Here is a 21113-nt window from a genome sequence, read left to right on the forward strand (position 1 = left end):
CATGGGTGGCTCGATAGAGCAATGGTTGGCAATTTGGACTTTGCATCCAATGATCCGATTTGAAACCTTGGAGGGACTTTTTTTATTACTCTTGAGCTTTTCCATTTCTTCATCTTTGTTCATTGATAGCTCAAATCCAACACCAGTAGGTTGAAAGAGTCAATTATTGAATGCTTTCAAAATGTCCATCAGCTTGAACAACTTACATCAATACAAACTTTACAATACTTTGACATCAAATTTCTTCACAAAGTAGTTAGCCATTATAAAATCATATCCTGATTTTCTCAAACGCATTTCAGACGGGTGATTCACAGCCTCACTTTTTTAAGCTTTCCCGCTATTGATAAGGCGAAAATAGAACATTTTGAATGAGAAGTTTTCTTCAATCAAACATAGAGGAACCCAAATGATGATCTCATTCAGCTAGTAAAAATGTTGTTTTATATTAGTATGGAAATCGTGAAAAGAAAATGTTTTTCATGCTGATTTACAACAGTTGATCTCCAATCGTAAAATATAAGCTTTTGGTCGGAGGCATGACAGGTACTGATCAAATTCTCATTTTTGAACTTTATTCACAAATCATATGATATGCTTTGTATACATCAACTGTATTGTTGGATCAATAATGAGTAAAAAGTGACTATCTCAATTTCAGGACATATAAAAGAGAAAGAAGTAGAAACTCATGTTTCAAATGCTGAGAGGCAACAACTGTTCATGATTTTCACCTCCACTAATTATATTTATTTTTATAATCTATATGTTTATATGTTCCTATAAATATACAGAGACATATAGCTATATATACAGAGATACATATGTACAGGTTGATTTTTACATGTTTATAAGTAAATGTGATATTGTTCCAAATAAAACTTCTAAGAACTGAATGGAAAAGAAAATTGTAATGTTCAGATAAGTCCCACTGAAATTTGTACTCAGATCCCTGTTTTCAGAGTCCAGAGTGCTAACCACGACACCATCCACCCTCCCGTACCAGGGTGAGCTTTCCATTTTGACAGAAGAGATTTGCCTCAGGGGGCAACTTATCTTTCATTGAAAAATATTATCTCACATAAAAACCACTGTTCAACAGAGTTATAACGTTATGTGAGTCTTTTGGGCAACATCCTTCCCCAACATAGTTCAATATGCAAAAGTTTACCAGAATAGGAAAGCAATCCAATTCAGTTTCTCTTTGACAGTAGAATGTTAAAAACTTTGACATTTCCACATTGCTGCAGCAGTTTGCACTCCTTTCACATGGGAGGTTCCATGGTGTAATGGTTAGCACTTTGGACTTTGAATCCAATGATCCGAGTTCAAATCTCGGTGGGACCATTTTATGACTCTTGACCAAATCATTTTCTTTTAAGTGTATTCATTAATATCACATATCTAATACCGGTAGGGTGAAAAATTAATTTATTGATTATACTCTAAAAGTTTACTAGATGTGAGCAAATAATAGAATTTTTACAATACCTGGAAACTAAATGGCTCAAAATAATGAGAGATTTTACAAACTCACTCTGGTTTCTCAAACTCATCACAGGGGCTTGATGCACGACATTACTTTTTAAAATCTTACTGTTATTGATAAGGGGAACAAGGAACTTTTTAATTGCAAAGCATTCATTAAAACAAAACTTGAGGAGTCAAACTTTGTATTACGGGGACCGAAGATGTGCAGTTTGAATAATAATCTTGAAATTCAGACGTACAAAGATTTTACACACTGATTTTCAACAGTAAATCCACAACCAATAAAGTTGAATCTTTTGAAAGACATGTCAAAGGTGTGAATCTGAAATTCACTTTCAAAGAAATTCACAATGAAATGCACTGTGTAAGTCCAGCATGTTGTCAGCTAAGAAATCAGCAAAAATGAACTATCTCATTACTGGCCATATAGATGAGAAAGGAAAATAAACTCATGTTTACAATGTGGATGTGAAAGAACAGTTTCTAGGTTCAGCTTCAATATTTATGTTTATGAATAATTGATATGTTCATATTGTCTAACAGCTATCTAGATGGATAAAGCTATGTATGCATCTATACATACTTATGCGTTCATACGCATCAGTATAAAACATTGATATTAGGTTTTTTCTAGACCAAATTCTAAAAAATGAGTTAAACAGTGAATCTCATAATTGTAGTAGGTCCCACCGAGATTTGAACTCGGATCGCTGGATTCAGAGTCCAGAGTGCTAACCATTACACCATGGAACCCTCTCACACAAGAGTGCCTTTTCCATTGAGACAAAAGAGAGCGCATCAGTGATGTCCTTCTCTTATATTGATAAAAAGATATCTCATTTGAATGGTCATAGTGGATAGAGATTTAATGTGATTTGATTCTTTTCAGCTATATTCTCTATAAAAGTGTTAAATATTCAAATGTTTATCTGAATATAAAAGTTATATCACAATGTTCATCTTTGCCTGTAGCATAATAAAACAGTCTACATTTCCAGACTACTGAAGCAATGTCTCTGTCTCCTGCATGGGTGGCTCGATAGAGCAATGGTTGGCAATTTGGACTTTGCATCCACTGATCCGATTTGAAACCTTGGAGGGACTTTTTTTATTACTCTTGAGCTTTTCCATTTCTTCATCTTTGTTCATTGATAGCTCAAATCCAACACCAGTAGGTTGAAAGAGTCAATTATTGAATGCTTTCAAAATGTCCATCAGCTTGAACAACTTACATCAATACAAACTTTACAATACTTTGACATCAAATTTCTTCACAAAGTAGTTAGCCATTATAAAATCATATCCTGATTTTCTCAAACGCATTTCAGACGGGTGATTCACAGCCTCACTTTTTTAAGCTTTCCCACTATTGATAAGGCGAAAATAGCACATTTTGAATGAGAAGTTTTCTTCAATCAAACATAGAGGAACCCAAATGATGATCTCATTCAGCTAGTAAAAATGTTGTTTTATATTAGTATGGAAATCGTGAAAAGAAAATGTTTTTCATGCTGATTTACAACAGTTGATCTCCAATCGTAAAATATAAGCTTTTGGTCGGAGGCATGACAGGTACTGATCAAATTGTCATTTTTGAACTTTATTCACAAATCATATGATATGCTTTGTATACATCAACTGTATTGTTGGATCAATAATGAGTAAAAAGTGACTATCTCAATTTCAGGACATATAAAAGAGAAAGAAGTAGAAACTCATGTTTCAAATGCTGAGAGGCAACAACTGTTCATGATTTTCACCTCCACTAATTATATTTATTTTTATAATCTATATGTTTATATGTTCCTATAAATATACAGAGACATATAGCTATATATACAGAGATACATATGTACAGGTTGATTTTTACATGTTTATAAGTAAATGTGATATTGTTCCAAATAAAACTTCTAAGAACTGAATGGAAAAGAAAATTGTAATGTTCAGATAAGTCCCACTGAAATTTGTACTCAGATCCCTGTTTTCAGAGTCCAGAGTGCTAACCACGACACCATCCACCCTCCCGTACCAGGGTGAGCTTTCCATTTTGACAGAAGAGATTTGCCTCAGGGGGCAACTTATCTTTCATTGAAAAATATTATCTCACATAAAAACCACTGTTCAACAGAGTTATAACGTTATGTGAGTCTTTTGGGCAACATCCTTCCCCAACATAGTTCAATATGCAAAAGTTTACCAGAATAGGAAAGCAATCCAATTCAGTTTCTCTTTGACAGTAGAATGTTAAAAACTTTGACATTTCCACATTGCTGCAGCAGTTTGCACTCCTTTCACATGGGAGGTTCCATGGTGTAATGGTTAGCACTTTGGACTTTGAATCCAATGATCCGAGTTCAAATCTCGGTGGGACCATTTTATGACTCTTGACCAAATCATTTTCTTTCAAGTGTATTCATTAATATCACATATCTAATACCGGTAGGGTGAAAAATTAATTTATTGATTATACTCTAAAAGTTTACTAGATGTGAGCAAATAATAGAATTTTTACAATACCTGGAAACTAAATGGCTCAAAATAATGAGAGATTTTACAAACTCACTCTGGTTTCTCAAACTCATCACAGGGGCTTGATGCACGACATTACTTTTTAAAATCTTACTGTTATTGATAAGGGGAACAAGGAACTTTTTAATTGCAAAGCATTCATTAAAACAAAACTTGAGGAGTCAAACTTTGTATTACGGGGACCGAAGATGTGCAGTTTGAATAATAATCTTGAAATTCAGACGTACAAAGATTTTACACACTGATTTTCAACAGTAAATCCACAACCAATAAAGTTGAATCTTTTGAAAGACATGTCAAAGGTGTGAATCTGAAATTCACTTTCAAAGAAATTCACAATGAAATGCACTGTGTAAGTCCAGCATGTTGTCAGCTAAGAAATCAGCAAAAATGAACTATCTCATTACTGGCCATATAGATGAGAAAGGAAAATAAACTCATGTTTACAATGTGGATGTGAAAGAACAGTTTCTAGGTTCAGCTTCAATATTTATGTTTATGAATAATTGATATGTTCATATTGTCTAGCAGCTATCTAGATGGATAAAGCTATGTATGCATCTATACATACTTATGCGTTCATACGCATCAGTATAAAACATTGATATTATGTTTTTTCTAGACCAAATTCTAAAAAATGAGTTAAACAGTGAATCTCATAATTGTAGTAGGTCCCACCGAGATTTGAACTCGGATCGCTGGATTCAGAGTCCAGAGTGCTAACCATTACACCATGGAACCCTCTCACACAAGAGTGCCTTTTCCATTGAGACAAAAGAGAGCGCATCAGTGATGTCCTTCTCTTATATTGATAAAAAGATATCTCATTTGAATGGTCATAGTGGATAGAGCTTTAATGTGATTTGATTCTTTTCAGCTATATTCTCTATAAAAGTGTTAAATATTCAAATGTTTATCTGAATATAAAAGTTATATCACAATGTTCATCTTTGCCTGTAGCATAATAAAACAGTCTACATTTCCAGACTACTGAAGCAATGTCTCTGTCTCCTGCATGGGTGGCTCGATAGAGCAATGGTTGGCAATTTGGACTTTGCATCGAATGATCCGATTTGAAACCTTGGAGGGACTTTTTTTATTACTCTTGAGCTTTTCCATTTCTTCATCTTTGTTCATTGATAGCTCAAATCCAACACCAGTAGGTTGAAAGAGTCAATTATTGAATGCTTTCAAAATGTCCATCAGCTTGAACAAGTTACATCAATACAAACTTTACAATACTTTGACATCAAATTTCTTCACAAAGTAGTTAGCCATTATAAAATCATATCCTGATTTTCTCAAACGCATTTCAGACGGGTGATTCACAGCATCACTTTTTTAATCTTTCCCGCTATTGATAAGGCGAAAATAGCACATTTTGAATGAGAAGTTTTCTTCAATCAGACATAGAGGAACCCAAATGATGATCTCATTCAGCTAGTAAAAATGTTGTTTTATATTAGTATGGAAATCGTGAAAAGAAAATGTTTTTCATGCTGATTTACAACAGTTGATCTCCAATAGTAAAATATAAGCTTTTGGTCGGAGGCATGACAGGTACTGATCAAATTCTCATTTTTGAACTTCATTCACAAATCATATGATATGCTTTGTATACATCAACTGTATTGTTGGATCAATAATGAGTAAAAAGTGACTATCTCAATTTCAGGACATATAAAAGAGAAAGAAGTAGAAACTCATGTTTCAAATGCTGAGAGGCAACAACTGTTCATGATTTTCACCTCCACTAATTATATTTATTTTTATAATCTATATGTTTATATGTTCCTATAAATATACAGAGACATATAGCTATATATACAGAGATACATATGTACAGGTTGATTTTTACATGTTTATAAGTAAATGTGATATTGTTCCAAATAAAACTTCTAAGAACTGAATGGAAAAGAAAATTGTAATGTTCAGATAAGTCCCACTGAAATTTGTACTCAGATCCCTGTTTTCAGAGTCCAGAGTGCTAACCACGACACCATCCACCCTCCCGTACCAGGGTGAGCTTTCCATTTTGACAGAAGAGATTTGCCTCAGGGGGCAACTTATCTTTCATTGAAAAATATTATCTCACATAAAAACCACTGTTCAACAGAGTTATAACGTTATGTGAGTCTTTTGGGCAACATCCTTCCCCAACATAGTTCAATATGCAAAAGTTTACCAGAATAGGAAAGCAATCCAATTCAGTTTCTCTTTGACAGTAGAATGTTAAAAACTTTGACATTTCCACATTGCTGCAGCAGTTTGCACTCCTTTCACATGGGAGGTTCCATGGTGTAATGGTTAGCACTTTGGACTTTGAATCCAATGATCCGAGTTCAAATCTCGGTGGGACCATTTTATGACTCTTGACCAAATCATTTTCTTTCAAGTGTATTCATTAATATCACATATCTAATACCGGTAGGGTGAAAAATTAATTTATTGATTATACTCTAAAAGTTTACTAGATGTGAGCAAATAATAGAATTTTTACAATACCTGGAAACTAAATGGCTCAAAATAATGAGAGATTTTACAAACTCACTCTGGTTTCTCAAACTCATCACAGGGGCTTGATGCACGACATTACTTTTTAAAATCTTACTGTTATTGATAAGGGGAACAAGGAACTTTTTAATTGCAAAGCATTCATTAAAACAAAACTTGAGGAGTCAAACTTTGTATTACGGGGACCGAAGATGTGCAGTTTGAATAATAATCTTGAAATTCAGACGTACAAAGATTTTACACACTGATTTTCAACAGTAAATCCACAACCAATAAAGTTGAATCTTTTGAAAGACATGTCAAAGGTGTGAATCTGAAATTCACTTTCAAAGAAATTCACAATGAAATGCACTGTGTAAGTCCAGCATGTTGTCAGCTAAGAAATCAGCAAAAATGAACTATCTCATTACTGGCCATATAGATGAGAAAGGAAAATAAACTCATGTTTACAATGTGGATGTGAAAGAACAGTTTCTAGGTTCAGCTTCAATATTTATGTTTATGAATAATTGATATGTTCATATTGTCTAACAGCTATCTAGATGGATAAAGCTATGTATGCATCTATACATACTTATGCGTTCATACGCATCAGTATAAAACATTGATATTAGGTTTTTTCTAGACCAAATTCTAAAAAATGAGTTAAACAGTGAATCTCATAATTGTAGTAGGTCCCACCGAGATTTGAACTCAGATCGCTGGATTCAGAGTCCAGAGTGCTAACCATTACACCATGGAACCCTCTCACACAAGAGTGCCTTTTCCATTGAGACAAAAGAGAGCGCATCAGTGATGTCCTTCTCTTATATTGATAAAAAGATATCTCATTTGAATGGTCATAGTGGATAGAGATTTAATGTGATTTGATTCTTTTCAGCTATATTCTCTATAAAAGTGTTAAATATTCAAATGTTTATCTGAATATAAAAGTTATATCACAATGTTCATCTTTGCCTGTAGCATAATAAAACAGTCTACATTTCCAGACTACTGAAGCAATGTCTCTGTCTCCTGCATGGGTGGCTCGATAGAGCAATGGTTGGCAATTTGGACTTTGCATCCAATGATCCGATTTGAAACCTTGGAGGGACTTTTTTTATTACTCTTGATCTTTTCCATTTCTTCATCTTTGTTCATTGATAGCTCAAATCCAACACCAGTAGGTTGAAAGAGTCAATTATTGAATGCTTTCAAAATGTCCATCAGCTTGAACAACTTACATCAATACAAACTTTACAATACTTTGACATCAAATTTCTTCACAAAGTAGTTAGCCATTATAAAATCATATCCTGATTTTCTCAAACGCATTTCAGACGGGTGATTCACAGCCTCACTTTTTTAAGCTTTCCCACTATTGATAAGGCGAAAATAGCACATTTTGAATGAGAAGTTTTCTTCAATCAAACATAGAGGAACCCAAATGATGATCTCATTCAGCTAGTAAAAATGTTGTTTTATATTAGTATGGAAATCGTGAAAAGAAAATGTTTTTCATGCTGATTTACAACAGTTGATCTCAATCGTAAAATATAAGCTTTTGGTCGGAGGCATGACAGGTACTGATCAAATTCTCATTTTTGAACTTTATTCACAAATCATATGATATGCTTTGTATACATCAACTGTATTGTTGGATCAATAATGAGTAAAAAGTGACTATCTCAATTTCAGGACATATAAAAGAGAAAGAAGTAGAAACTCATGTTTCAAATGCTGAGAGGCAACAACTGTTCATGATTTTCACCTCCACTAATTATATTTATTTTTATAATCTATATGTTTATATGTTCCTATAAATATACAGAGACATATAGCTATATATACAGAGATACATATGTACAGGTTGATTTTTACATGTTTATAAGTAAATGTGATATTGTTCCAAATAAAACTTCTAAGCACTGAATGGAAAAGAAAATTGTAATGTTCAGATAAGTCCCACTGAAATTTGTACTCAGATCCCTGTTTTCAGAGTCCAGAGTGCTAACCACGACACCATCCACCCTCCCGTACCAGGGTGAGCTTTCCATTTTGACAGAAGAGATTTGCCTCAGGGGGCAACTTATCTTTCATTGAAAAATATTATCTCACATAAAAACCACTGTTCAACAGAGTTATAACGTTATTGGAGTCTTTTGGGCAACATCCTTCCCCAACATAGTTCAATATGCAAAAGTTTACCAGAATAGGAAAGCAATCCAATTTAGTTTCTCTTTGACAGTAGAATATTAAAAACTTTGACATTTCCACATTGCTGCAGCAGTTTGCACTCCTTTCACATGGGAGGTTCCATGGTGTAATGGTTAGCACTTTGGACTTTGAATCCAATGATCCGAGTTCAAATCTCGGTGGGACCATTTTATGACTCTTGACCAAATCATTTTCTTTCAAGTGTATTCATTTATATCACATATCTAATACCGGTAGGGTGAAAAATTAATTTATTGATTATACTCTAAAAGTTTACTAGATGTGAGCAAATAATAGAATTTTTACAATACCTGGAAACTAAATGGCTCAAAATAATGAGAGATTTTACAAACTCACTCTGGTTTCTCAAACTCATCACAGGGGCTTGATGCACGACATTACTTTTTAAAATCTTACTGTTATTGATAAGGGGAACAAGGAACTTTTTAATTGCAAAGCATTCATTAAAACAAAACTTGAGGAGTCAAACTTTGTATTACGGGGACCGAAGATGTGCAGTTTGAATAATAATCTTGAAATTCAGACGTACAAAGATTTTACACACTGATTTTCAACAGTAAATCCACAACCAATAAAGTTGAATCTTTTGAAAGACATGTCAAAGGTGGGAATCTGAAATTCACTTTCAAAGAAATTCACAATGAAATGCACTGTGTAAGTCCAGCATGTTGTCAGCTAAGAAATCAGCAAAAATGAACTATCTCATTACTGGCCATATAGATGAGAAAGGAAAATAAACTCATGTTTACAATGTGGATGTGAAAGAACAGTTTCTAGGTTCAGCTTCAATATTTATGTTTATGAATAATTGATATGTTCATATTGTCTAACAGCTATCTAGATGGATAAAGCTATGTATGCATCTATACATACTTCTGCGTTCATACGCATCAGTATAAAACATTGATATTAGGTTTTTTCTAGACCAAATTCTAAAAAATGAGTTAAACAGTGAATCTCATAATTATAGTAGGTCCCACCGAGATTTGAACTCGGATCGCTGGATTCAGAGTCCAGAGTGCTAACCATTACACCATGGGACCCTCTCACACAAGAGTGCCTTTTCCATTGAGACAAAAGAGAGCGCATCAGTGATGTCCTTCTCTTATATTGATAAAAAGATATCTCATTTGAATGGTCATAGTGGATAGAGATTTAATGTGATTTGATTCTTTTCAGCTATATTCTCTATAAAAGTGTTAAATATTCAAATGTTTATCTGAATATAAAAGTTATATCACAATGTTCATCTTTGCCTGTAGCATAATAAAACAGTCTACATTTCCAGACTACTGAAGCAATGTCTCTGTCTCCTGCATGGGTGGCTCGATAGAGCAATGGTTGGCAATTTGGACTTTGCATCCAATGATCCGATTTGAAACCTTGGAGGGACTTTTTTTATTACTCTTGATCTTTTCCATTTCTTCATCTTTGTTCATTGATAGCTCAAATCCAACACCAGTAGGTTGAAAGAGTCAATTATTGAATGCTTTCAAAATGTCCATCAGCTTGAACAACTTACATCAATACAAACTTTACAATACTTTGACATCAAATTTCTTTACAAAGTAGTTAGCCATTATAAAATCATATCCTGATTTTCTCAAACGCATTTCAGACGGGTGATTCACAGCCTCACTTTTTTAAGCTTTCCCACTATTGATAAGGCGAAAATAGCACATTTTGAATGAGAAGTTTTCTTCAATCAAACATAGAGGAACCCAAATGATGATCTCATTCAGCTAGTAAAAATGTTGTTTTATATTAGTATGGAAATCATGAAAAGAAAATGTTTTTCATGCTGATTTACAACAGTTGATCTCCAATCGTAAAATATAAGCTTTTGGTCGGAGGCATGACAGGTACTGATCAAATTCTCATTTTTGAACTTTATTCACAAATCATATGATATGCTTTGTATACATCAACTGTATTGTTGGATCAATAATGAGTAAAAAGTGACTATCTCAATTTCAGGACATATAAAAGAGAAAGAAGTAGAAACTCATGTTTCAAATGCTGAGAGGCAACAACTGTTCATGATTTTCACCTCCACTAATTATATTTATTTTTATAATCTATATGTTTATATGTTCCTATAAATATACAGAGACATATAGCTATATATACAGAGATACATATGTACAGGTTGATTTTTACATGTTTATAAGTAAATGTGATATTGTTCCAAATAAAACTTCTAAGAACTGAATGGAAAAGAAAATTGTAATGTTCAGATAAGTCCCACTGAAATTTGTACTCAGATCCCTGTTTTCAGAGTCCAGAGTGCTAACCACGACACCATCCACCCTCCCGTACCAGGGTGAGCTTTCCATTTTGACAGAAGAGATTTGCCTCAGGGGGCAACTTATCTTTCATTGAAAAATATTATCTCGCATAAAAACCACTGTTCAACAGAGTTATAACGTTATTGGAGTCTTTTGGGCAACATCCTTCCCCAACATAGTTCAATATGCAAAAGTTTACCAGAATAGGAAAGCAATCCAATTTAGTTTCTCTTTGACAGTAGAATATTAAAAACTTTGACATTTCCACATTGCTGCAGCAGTTTGCACTCCTTTCACATGGGAGATTCCATGGTGTAATGGTTAGCACTTTGGACTTTGAATCCAATGATCCGAGTTCAAATCTCGGTGGGACCATTTTATGACTCTTGACCAAATCATTTTCTTTCAAGTGTATTCATTAATATCACATATCTAATACCGGTAGGGTGAAAAATTAATTTATTGATTATACTCTAAAAGTTTACTAGATGTGAGCAAATAATAGAATTTTTACAATACCTGGAAACTAAATGGCTCAAAATAATGAGAGATTTTACAAACTCACTCTGGTTTCTCAAACTCATCACAGGGGCTTGATGCACGACATTACTTTTTAAAATCTTACTGTTATTGATAAGGGGAACAAGGAACTTTTTAATTGCAAAGCATTCATTAAAACAAAACTTGAGGAGTCAAACTTTGTATTACGGGGACCGAAGATGTGCAGTTTGAATAATAATCTTGAAATTCAGACGTACAAAGATTTTACACACTGATTTTCAACAGTAATTCCACAACCAATAAAGTTGAATCTTTTGAAAGACATGTCAAAGGTGTGAATCTGAAATTCACTTTCAAAGAAATTCACAATGAAATGCACTGTGTAAGTCCAGCATGTTGTCAGCTAAGAAATCAGCAAAAATGAACTATCTCATTACTGGCCATATAGATGAGAAAGGAAAATAAACTCATGTTTACAATGTGGATGTGAAAGAACAGTTTCTAGGTTCAGCTTCAATATTTATGTTTATGAATAATTGATATGTTCATATTGTCTAACAGCTATCTAGATGGATAAAGCTATGTATGCATCTATACATACTTATGCGTTCATACGCATCAGTATAAAACATTGATATTAGGTTTTTTCTAGACCAAATTCTAAAAAATGAGTTAAACAGTGAATCTCATAATTGTAGTAGGTCCCACCGAGATTTGAACTCGGATCGCTGGATTCAGAGTCCAGAGTGCTAACCATTACACCATGGAACCCTCTCACACAAGAGTGCCTTTTCCATTGAGACAAAAGAGAGCGCATCAGTGATGTCCTTCTCTTATATTGATAAAAAGATATCTCATTTGAATGGTCATAGTGGATAGAGATTTAATGTGATTTGATTCTTTTCAGCTATATTCTCTATAAAAGTGTTAAATATTCAAATGTTTATCTGAATATAAAAGTTATATCACAATGTTCATCTTTGCCTGTAGCATAATAAAACAGTCTACATTTCCAGACTACTGAAGCAATGTCTCTGTCTCCTGCATGGGTGGCTCGATAGAGCAATGGTTGGCAATTTGGACTTTGCATCCAATGATCCGATTTGAAACCTTGGAGGGACTTTTTTTATTACTCTTGATCTTTTCCATTTCTTCATCTTTGTTCATTGATAGCTCAAATCCAACACCAGTAGGTTGAAAGAGTCAATTATTGAATGCTTTCAAAATGTCCATCAGCTTGAACAACTTACATCAATACAAACTTTACAATACTTTGACATCAAATTTCTTTACAAAGTAGTTAGCCATTATAAAATCATATCCTGATTTTCTCAAACGCATTTCAGACGGGTGATTCACAGCCTCACTTTTTTAAGCTTTCCCACTATTGATAAGGCGAAAATAGCACATTTTGAATGAGAAGTTTTCTTCAATCAAACATAGAGGAACCCAAATGATGATGTCATTCAGCTAGTAAAAATGTTGTTTTATATTAGTATGGAAATCGTGAAAAGAAAATGTTTTTCATGCTGATTTACAACAGTTGATCTCCAATCGTAAAATATAAGCTTTTGGTCGGAGGCATGACAGGTACTGATCAAATTCTCATTTTTGAACTTTATTCACAAATCATATGATATGCTTTGTATACATCAACTGTATTGTTGGATCAATAATGAGTAAAAAGTGACTATCTCAATTTCAGGACATATAAAAGAGAAAGAAGTAGAAACTCATGTTTCAAATGCTGAGAGGCAACAACTGTTCATGATTTTCACCTCCACTAATTATATTTATTTTTATAATCTATATGTTTATATGTTCCTATAAATATACAGAGACATATAGCTATATATACAGAGATACATATGTACAGGTTGATTTTTACATGTTTATAAGTAAATGTGATATTGTTCCAAATAAAACTTCTAAGAACTGAATGGAAAAGAAAATTGTAATGTTCAGATAAGTCCCACTGAAATTTGTACTCAGATCCCTGTTTTCAGAGTCCAGAGTGCTAACCACGACACCATCCACCCTCCCGTACCAGGGTGAGCTTTCCATTTTGACAGAAGAGATTTGCCTCAGGGGGCAACTTATCTTTCATTGAAAAATATTATCTCGCATAAAAACCACTGTTCAACAGAGTTATAACGTTATTGGAGTCTTTTGGGCAACATCCTTCCCCAACATAGTTCAATATGCAAAAGTTTACCAGAATAGGAAAGCAATCCAATTTAGTTTCTCTTTGACAGTAGAATATTAAAAACTTTGACATTTCCACATTGCTGCAGCAGTTTGCACTCCTTTCACATGGGAGATTCCATGGTGTAATGGTTAGCACTTTGGACTTTGAATCCAATGATCCGAGTTCAAATCTCGGTGGGACCATTTTATGACTCTTGACCAAATCATTTTCTTTCAAGTGTATTCATTAATATCACATATCTAATACCGGTAGGGTGAAAAATTAATTTATTGATTATACTCTAAAAGTTTACTAGATGTGAGCAAATATTAGAATTTTTACAATACCTGGAAACTAAATGGCTCAAAATAATGAGAGATTTTACAAACTCACTCTGGTTTCTCAAACTCATCACAGGGGCTTGATGCACGACATTACTTTTTAAAATCTTACTGTTATTGATAAGGGGAACAAGGAACTTTTTAATTGCAAAGCATTCATTAAAACAAAACTTGAGGAGTCAAACTTTGTATTACGGGGACCGAAGATGTGCAGTTTGAATAATAATCTTGAAATTCAGACGTACAAAGATTTTACACACTGATTTTCAACAGTAAATCCACAACCAATAAAGTTGAATCTTTTGAAAGACATGTCAAAGGTGTGAATCTGAAATTCACTTTCAAAGAAATTCACAATGAAATGCACTGTGTAAGTCCAGCATGTTGTCAGCTAAGAAATCAGCAAAAATGAACTATCTCATTACTGGCCATATAGATGAGAAAGGAAAATAAACTCATGTTTACAATGTGGATGTGAAAGAACAGTTTCTAGGTTCAGCTTCAATATTTATGTTTATGAATAATTGATATGTTCATATTGTCTAACAGCTATCTAGATGGATAAAGCTATGTATGCATCTATACATACTTCTGCGTTCATACGCATCAGTATAAAACATTGATATTAGGTTTTTTCTAGACCAAATTCTAAAAAATGAGTTAAACAGTGAATCTCATAATTATAGTAGGTCCCACCGAGATTTGAACTCGGATCGCTGGATTCAGAGTCCAGAGTGCTAACCATTACACCATGGGACCCTCTCACACAAGAGTGCCTTTTCCATTGAGACAAAAGAGAGCGCATCAGTGATGTCCTTCTCTTATATTGATAAAAAGATATCTCATTTGAATGGTCATAGTGGATAGAGATTTAATGTGATTTGATTCTTTTCAGCTATATTCTCTATAAAAGTGTTAAATATTCAAATGTTTATCTGAATATAAAAGTTATATCACAATGTTCATCTTTGCCTGTAGCATAATAAAACAGTCTACATTTCCAGACTACTGAAGCAATGTCTCTGTCTCCTGCATGGGTGGCTCGATAGAGCAATGGTTGGCAATTTGGACTTTGCATCCAATGATCCGATTTGAAACCTTGGAGGGACTTTTTTTATTACTCTTGATCTTTTCCATTTCTTCATCTTTGTTCATTGATAGCTCAAATCCAACACCAGTAGGTTGAAAGAGTCAATTATTGAATGCTTTCAAAATGTCCATCAGCTTGAACAACTTACATCAATACAAACTTTACAATACTTTGACATCAAATTTCTTCACAAAGTAGTTAGCCATTATAAAATCATATCCTGATTTTCTCAAACGCATTTCAGACGGGTGATTCACAGCCTCACTTTTTTAAGCTTTCCCACTATTGATAAGGCGAAAATAGCACATTTTGAATGAGAAGTTTTCTTCAATCAAACATAGAGGAACCCAAATGATGATCTCATTCAGCTAGTAAAAATGTTGTTTTATATTAGTATGGAAATCGTGAAAAGAAAATGTTTTTCATGCTGATTTACAACAGTTGATCTCAATCGTAAAATATAAGCTTTTGGTCGGAGGCATGACAGGTACTGATCAAATTCTCATTTTTGAACTTTATTCACAAATCATATGATATGCTTTGTATACATCAACTGTATTGTTGGATCAATAATGAGTAAAAAGTGACTATCTCAATTTCAGGACATATAAAAGAGAAAGAAGTAGAAACTCATGTTTCAAATGCTGAGAGGCAACAACTGTTCATGATTTTCACCTCCACTAATTATATTTATTTTTATAATCTATATGTTTATATGTTCCTATAAATATACAGAGACATATAGCTATATATACAGAGATACATATGTACAGGTTGATTTTTACATGTTTATAAGTAAATGTGATATTGTTCCAAATAAAACTTCTAAGCACTGAATGGAAAAGAAAATTGTAATGTTCAGATAAGTCCCACTGAAATTTGTACTCAGATCCCTGTTTTCAGAGTCCAGAGTGCTAACCACGACACCATCCACCCTCCCGTACCAGGGTGAGCTTTCCATTTTGACAGAAGAGATTTGCCTCAGGGGGCAACTTATCTTTCATTGAAAAATATTATCTCACATAAAAACCACTGTTCAACAGAGTTATAACGTTATTGGAGTCTTTTGGGCAACATCCTTCCCCAACATAGTTCAATATGCAAAAGTTTACCAGAATAGGAAAGCAATCCAATTTAGTTTCTCTTTGACAGTAGAATATTAAAAACTTTGACATTTCCACATTGCTGCAGCAGTTTGCACTCCTTTCACATGGGAGGTTCCATGGTGTAATGGTTAGCACTTTGGACTTTGAATCCAATGATCCGAGTTCAAATCTCGGTGGGACCATTTTATGACTCTTGACCAAATCATTTTCTTTCAAGTGTATTCATTTATATCACATATCTAATACCGGTAGGGTGAAAAATTAATTTATTGATTATACTCTAAAAGTTTACTAGATGTGAGCAAATAATAGAATTTTTACAATACCTGGAAACTAAATGGCTCAAAATAATGAGAGATTTTACAAACTCACTCTGGTTTCTCAAACTCATCACAGGGGCTTGATGCACGACATTACTTTTTAAAATCTTACTGTTATTGATAAGGGGAACAAGGAACTTTTTAATTGCAAAGCATTCATTAAAACAAAACTTGAGGAGTCAAACTTTGTATTACGGGGACCGAAGATGTGCAGTTTGAATAATAATCTTGAAATTCAGACGTACAAAGATTTTACACACTGATTTTCAACAGTAAATCCACAACCAATAAAGTTGAATCTTTTGAAAGACATGTCAAAGGTGGGAATCTGAAATTCACTTTCAAAGAAATTCACAATGAAATGCACTGTGTAAGTCCAGCATGTTGTCAGCTAAGAAATCAGCAAAAATGAACTATCTCATTACTGGCCATATAGATGAGAAAGGAAAATAAACTCATGTTTACAATGTGGATGTGAAAGAACAGTTTCTAGGTTCAGCTTCAATATTTATGTTTATGAATAATTGATATGTTCATATTGTCTAACAGCTATCTAGATGGATAAAGCTATGTATGCATCTATACATACTTCTGCGTTCATACGCATCAGTATAAAACATTGATATTAGGTTTTTTCTAGACCAAATTCTAAAAAATGAGTTAAACAGTGAATCTCATAATTATAGTAGGTCCCACCGAGATTTGAACTCGGATCGCTGGATTCAGAGTCCAGAGTGCTAACCATTACACCATGGGACCCTCTCACACAAGAGTGCCTTTTCCATTGAGACAAAAGAGAGCGCATCAGTGATGTCCTTCTCTTATATTGATAAAAAGATATCTCATTTGAATGGTCATAGTGGATAGAGATTTAATGTGATTTGATTCTTTTCAGCTATATTCTCTATAAAAGTGTTAAATATTCAAATGTTTATCTGAATATAAAAGTTATATCACAATGTTCATCTTTGCCTGTAGCATAATAAAACAGTCTACATTTCCAGACTACTGAAGCAATGTCTCTGTCTCCTGCATGGGTGGCTCGATAGAGCAATGGTTGGCAATTTGGACTTTGCATCCAATGATCCGATTTGAAACCTTGGAGGGACTTTTTTTATTACTCTTGATCTTTTCCATTTCTTCATCTTTGTTCATTGATAGCTCAAATCCAACACCAGTAGGTTGAAAGAGTCAATTATTGAATGCTTTCAAAATGTCCATCAGCTTGAACAACTTACATCAATACAAACTTTACAATACTTTGACATCAAATTTCTTTACAAAGTAGTTAGCCATTATAAAATCATATCCTGATTTTCTCAAACGCATTTCAGACGGGTGATTCACAGCCTCACTTTTTTAAGCTTTCCCACTATTGATAAGGCGAAAATAGCACATTTTGAATGAGAAGTTTTCTTCAATCAAACATAGAGGAACCCAAATGATGATCTCATTCAGCTAGTAAAAATGTTGTTTTATATTAGTATGGAAATCATGAAAAGAAAATGTTTTTCATGCTGATTTACAACAGTTGATCTCCAATCGTAAAATATAAGCTTTTGGTCGGAGGCATGACAGGTACTGATCAAATTCTCATTTTTGAACTTTATTCACAAATCATATGATATGCTTTGTATACATCAACTGTATTGTTGGATCAATAATGAGTAAAAAGTGACTATCTCAATTTCAGGACATATAAAAGAGAAAGAAGTAGAAACTCATGTTTCAAATGCTGAGAGGCAACAACTGTTCATGATTTTCACCTCCACTAATTATATTTATTTTTATAATCTATATGTTTATATGTTCCTATAAATATACAGAGACATATAGCTATATATACAGAGATACATATGTACAGGTTGATTTTTACATGTTTATAAGTAAATGTGATATTGTTCCAAATAAAACTTCTAAGAACTGAATGGAAAAGAAAATTGTAATGTTCAGATAAGTCCCACTGAAATTTGTACTCAGATCCCTGTTTTCAGAGTCCAGAGTGCTAACCACGACACCATCCACCCTCCCGTACCAGGGTGAGCTTTCCATTTTGACAGAAGAGATTTGCCTCAGGGGGCAACTTATCTTTCATTGAAAAATATTATCTCGCATAAAAACCACTGTTCAACAGAGTTATAACGTTATTGGAGTCTTTTGGGCAACATCCTTCCCCAACATAGTTCAATATGCAAAAGTTTACCAGAATAGGAAAGCAATCCAATTTAGTTTCTCTTTGACAGTAGAATATTAAAAACTTTGACATTTCCACATTGCTGCAGCAGTTTGCACTCCTTTCACATGGGAGATTCCATGGTGTAATGGTTAGCACTTTGGACTTTGAATCCAATGATCCGAGTTCAAATCTCGGTGGGACCATTTTATGACTCTTGACCAAATCATTTTCTTTCAAGTGTATTCATTAATATCACATATCTAATACCGGTAGGGTGAAAAATTAATTTATTGATTATACTCTAAAAGTTTACTAGATGTGAGCAAATAATAGAATTTTTACAATACCTGGAAACTAAATGGCTCAAAATAATGAGAGATTTTACAAACTCACTCTGGTTTCTCAAACTCATCACAGGGGCTTGATGCACGACATTACTTTTTAAAATCTTACTGTTATTGATAAGGGGAACAAGGAACTTTTTAATTGCAAAGCATTCATTAAAACAAAACTTGAGGAGTCAAACTTTGTATTACGGGGACCGAAGATGTGCAGTTTGAATAATAATCTTGAAATTCAGACGTACAAAGATTTTACACACTGATTTTCAACAGTAATTCCACAACCAATAAAGTTGAATCTTTTGAAAGACATGTCAAAGGTGTGAATCTGAAATTCACTTTCAAAGAAATTCACAATGAAATGCACTGTGTAAGTCCAGCATGTTGTCAGCTAAGAAATCAGCAAAAATGAACTATCTCATTACTGGCCATATAGATGAGAAAGGAAAATAAACTCATGTTTACAATGTGGATGTGAAAGAACAGTTTCTAGGTTCAGCTTCAATATTTATGTTTATGAATAATTGATATGTTCATATTGTCTAACAGCTATCTAGATGGATAAAGCTATGTATGCATCTATACATACTTATGCGTTCATACGCATCAGTATAAAACATTGATATTAGGTTTTTTCTAGACCAAATTCTAAAAAATGAGTTAAACAGTGAATCTCATAATTGTAGTAGGTCCCACCGAGATTTGAACTCGGATCGCTGGATTCAGAGTCCAGAGTGCTAACCATTACACCATGGAACCCTCTCACACAAGAGTGCCTTTTCCATTGAGACAAAAGAGAGCGCATCAGTGATGTCCTTCTCTTATATTGATAAAAAGATATCTCATTTGAATGGTCATAGTGGATAGAGATTTAATGTGATTTGATTCTTTTCAGCTATATTCTCTATAAAAGTGTTAAATATTCAAATGTTTATCTGAATATAAAAGTTATATCACAATGTTCATCTTTGCCTGTAGCATAATAAAACAGTCTACATTTCCAGACTACTGAAGCAATGTCTCTGTCTCCTGCATGGGTGGCTCGATAGAGCAATGGTTGGCAATTTGGACTTTGCATCCAATGATCCGATTTGAAACCTTGGAGGGACTTTTTTTATTACTCTTGATCTTTTCCATTTCTTCATCTTTGTTCATTGATAGCTCAAATCCAACACCAGTAGGTTGAAAGAGTCAATTATTGAATGCTTTCAAAATGTCCATCAGCTTGAACAACTTACATCAATACAAACTTTACAATACTTTGACATCAAATTTCTTTACAAAGTAGTTAGCCATTATAAAATCATATCCTGATTTTCTCAAACGCATTTCAGACGGGTGATTCACAGCCTCACTTTTTTAAGCTTTCCCACTATTGATAAGGCGAAAATAGCACATTTTGAATGAGAAGTTTTCTTCAATCAAACATAGAGGAACCCAAATGATGATGTCATTCAGCTAGTAAAAATGTTGTTTTATATTAGTATGGAAATCGTGAAAAGAAAATGTTTTTCATGCTGATTTACAACAGTTGATCTCCAATCGTAAAATATAAGCTTTTGGTCGGAGGCATGACAGGTACTGATCAAATTCTCATTTTTGAACTTTATTCACAAATCATATGATATGCTTTGTATACATCAACTGTATTGTTGGATCAATAATGAGTAAAAAGTGACTATCTCAATTTCAGGACATATAAAAGAGAAAGAAGTAGAAACTCATGTTTCAAATGCTGAGAGGCAACAACTGTTCATGATTTTCACCTCCACTAATTATATTTATTTTTATAATCTATATGTTTATATGTTCCTATAAATATACAGAGACATATAGCTATATATACAGAGATACATATGTACAGGTTGATTTTTACATGTTTATAAGTAAATGTGATATTGTTCCAAATAAAACTTCTAAGAACTGAATGGAAAAGAAAATTGTAATGTTCAGATAAGTCCCACTGAAATTTGTACTCAGATCCCTGTTTTCAGAGTCCAGAGTGCTAACC

The 21113-nt window shown here is 33.5% G+C and overlaps 13 non-coding genes across 13 annotated transcripts; 5 read left to right on the plus strand and 8 right to left on the minus strand.

Annotated features, from left to right (window-relative positions):
- Positions 1-1275: 1275 nt before the first annotated feature.
- TRNAQ-UUG (transfer RNA glutamine (anticodon UUG)) lies at positions 1276-1347 on the plus strand. Its single transcript has one exon. It is a non-coding gene; the product is annotated as a tRNA-Gln (tRNA).
- Positions 1348-2172: 825 nt separating this feature from the next.
- TRNAQ-CUG (transfer RNA glutamine (anticodon CUG)) lies at positions 2173-2244 on the minus strand. Its single transcript has one exon. It is a non-coding gene; the product is annotated as a tRNA-Gln (tRNA).
- A 1548-nt stretch (positions 2245-3792) lies between these two features.
- Positions 3793-3864, plus strand: TRNAQ-UUG (transfer RNA glutamine (anticodon UUG)). The gene has a single exon. It is a non-coding gene; the product is annotated as a tRNA-Gln (tRNA).
- Positions 3865-4689: 825 nt separating this feature from the next.
- On the minus strand, positions 4690-4761 carry TRNAQ-CUG (transfer RNA glutamine (anticodon CUG)). Its single transcript has one exon. It is a non-coding gene; the product is annotated as a tRNA-Gln (tRNA).
- A 1548-nt stretch (positions 4762-6309) lies between these two features.
- Positions 6310-6381, plus strand: TRNAQ-UUG (transfer RNA glutamine (anticodon UUG)). Its single transcript has one exon. It is a non-coding gene; the product is annotated as a tRNA-Gln (tRNA).
- An 825-nt stretch (positions 6382-7206) lies between these two features.
- Positions 7207-7278, minus strand: TRNAQ-CUG (transfer RNA glutamine (anticodon CUG)). Its single transcript has one exon. It is a non-coding gene; the product is annotated as a tRNA-Gln (tRNA).
- A 1547-nt stretch (positions 7279-8825) lies between these two features.
- On the plus strand, positions 8826-8897 carry TRNAQ-UUG (transfer RNA glutamine (anticodon UUG)). Its single transcript has one exon. It is a non-coding gene; the product is annotated as a tRNA-Gln (tRNA).
- An 825-nt stretch (positions 8898-9722) lies between these two features.
- On the minus strand, positions 9723-9794 carry TRNAQ-CUG (transfer RNA glutamine (anticodon CUG)). Its single transcript has one exon. It is a non-coding gene; the product is annotated as a tRNA-Gln (tRNA).
- A 2445-nt stretch (positions 9795-12239) lies between these two features.
- TRNAQ-CUG (transfer RNA glutamine (anticodon CUG)) lies at positions 12240-12311 on the minus strand. The gene has a single exon. It is a non-coding gene; the product is annotated as a tRNA-Gln (tRNA).
- A 2445-nt stretch (positions 12312-14756) lies between these two features.
- TRNAQ-CUG (transfer RNA glutamine (anticodon CUG)) lies at positions 14757-14828 on the minus strand. Its single transcript has one exon. It is a non-coding gene; the product is annotated as a tRNA-Gln (tRNA).
- A 1547-nt stretch (positions 14829-16375) lies between these two features.
- TRNAQ-UUG (transfer RNA glutamine (anticodon UUG)) lies at positions 16376-16447 on the plus strand. The gene has a single exon. It is a non-coding gene; the product is annotated as a tRNA-Gln (tRNA).
- An 825-nt stretch (positions 16448-17272) lies between these two features.
- TRNAQ-CUG (transfer RNA glutamine (anticodon CUG)) lies at positions 17273-17344 on the minus strand. Its single transcript has one exon. It is a non-coding gene; the product is annotated as a tRNA-Gln (tRNA).
- A 2445-nt stretch (positions 17345-19789) lies between these two features.
- Positions 19790-19861, minus strand: TRNAQ-CUG (transfer RNA glutamine (anticodon CUG)). The gene has a single exon. It is a non-coding gene; the product is annotated as a tRNA-Gln (tRNA).
- Between the last annotated feature and the right edge of the window lie 1252 nt (positions 19862-21113).

Source organism: Triturus cristatus, chromosome 5_2 (assembly GCF_964204655.1).
Source record: "Triturus cristatus chromosome 5_2, aTriCri1.1, whole genome shotgun sequence".
In the NCBI taxonomy this organism is placed as follows: Eukaryota; Metazoa; Chordata; class Amphibia; order Caudata; family Salamandridae; genus Triturus; species Triturus cristatus.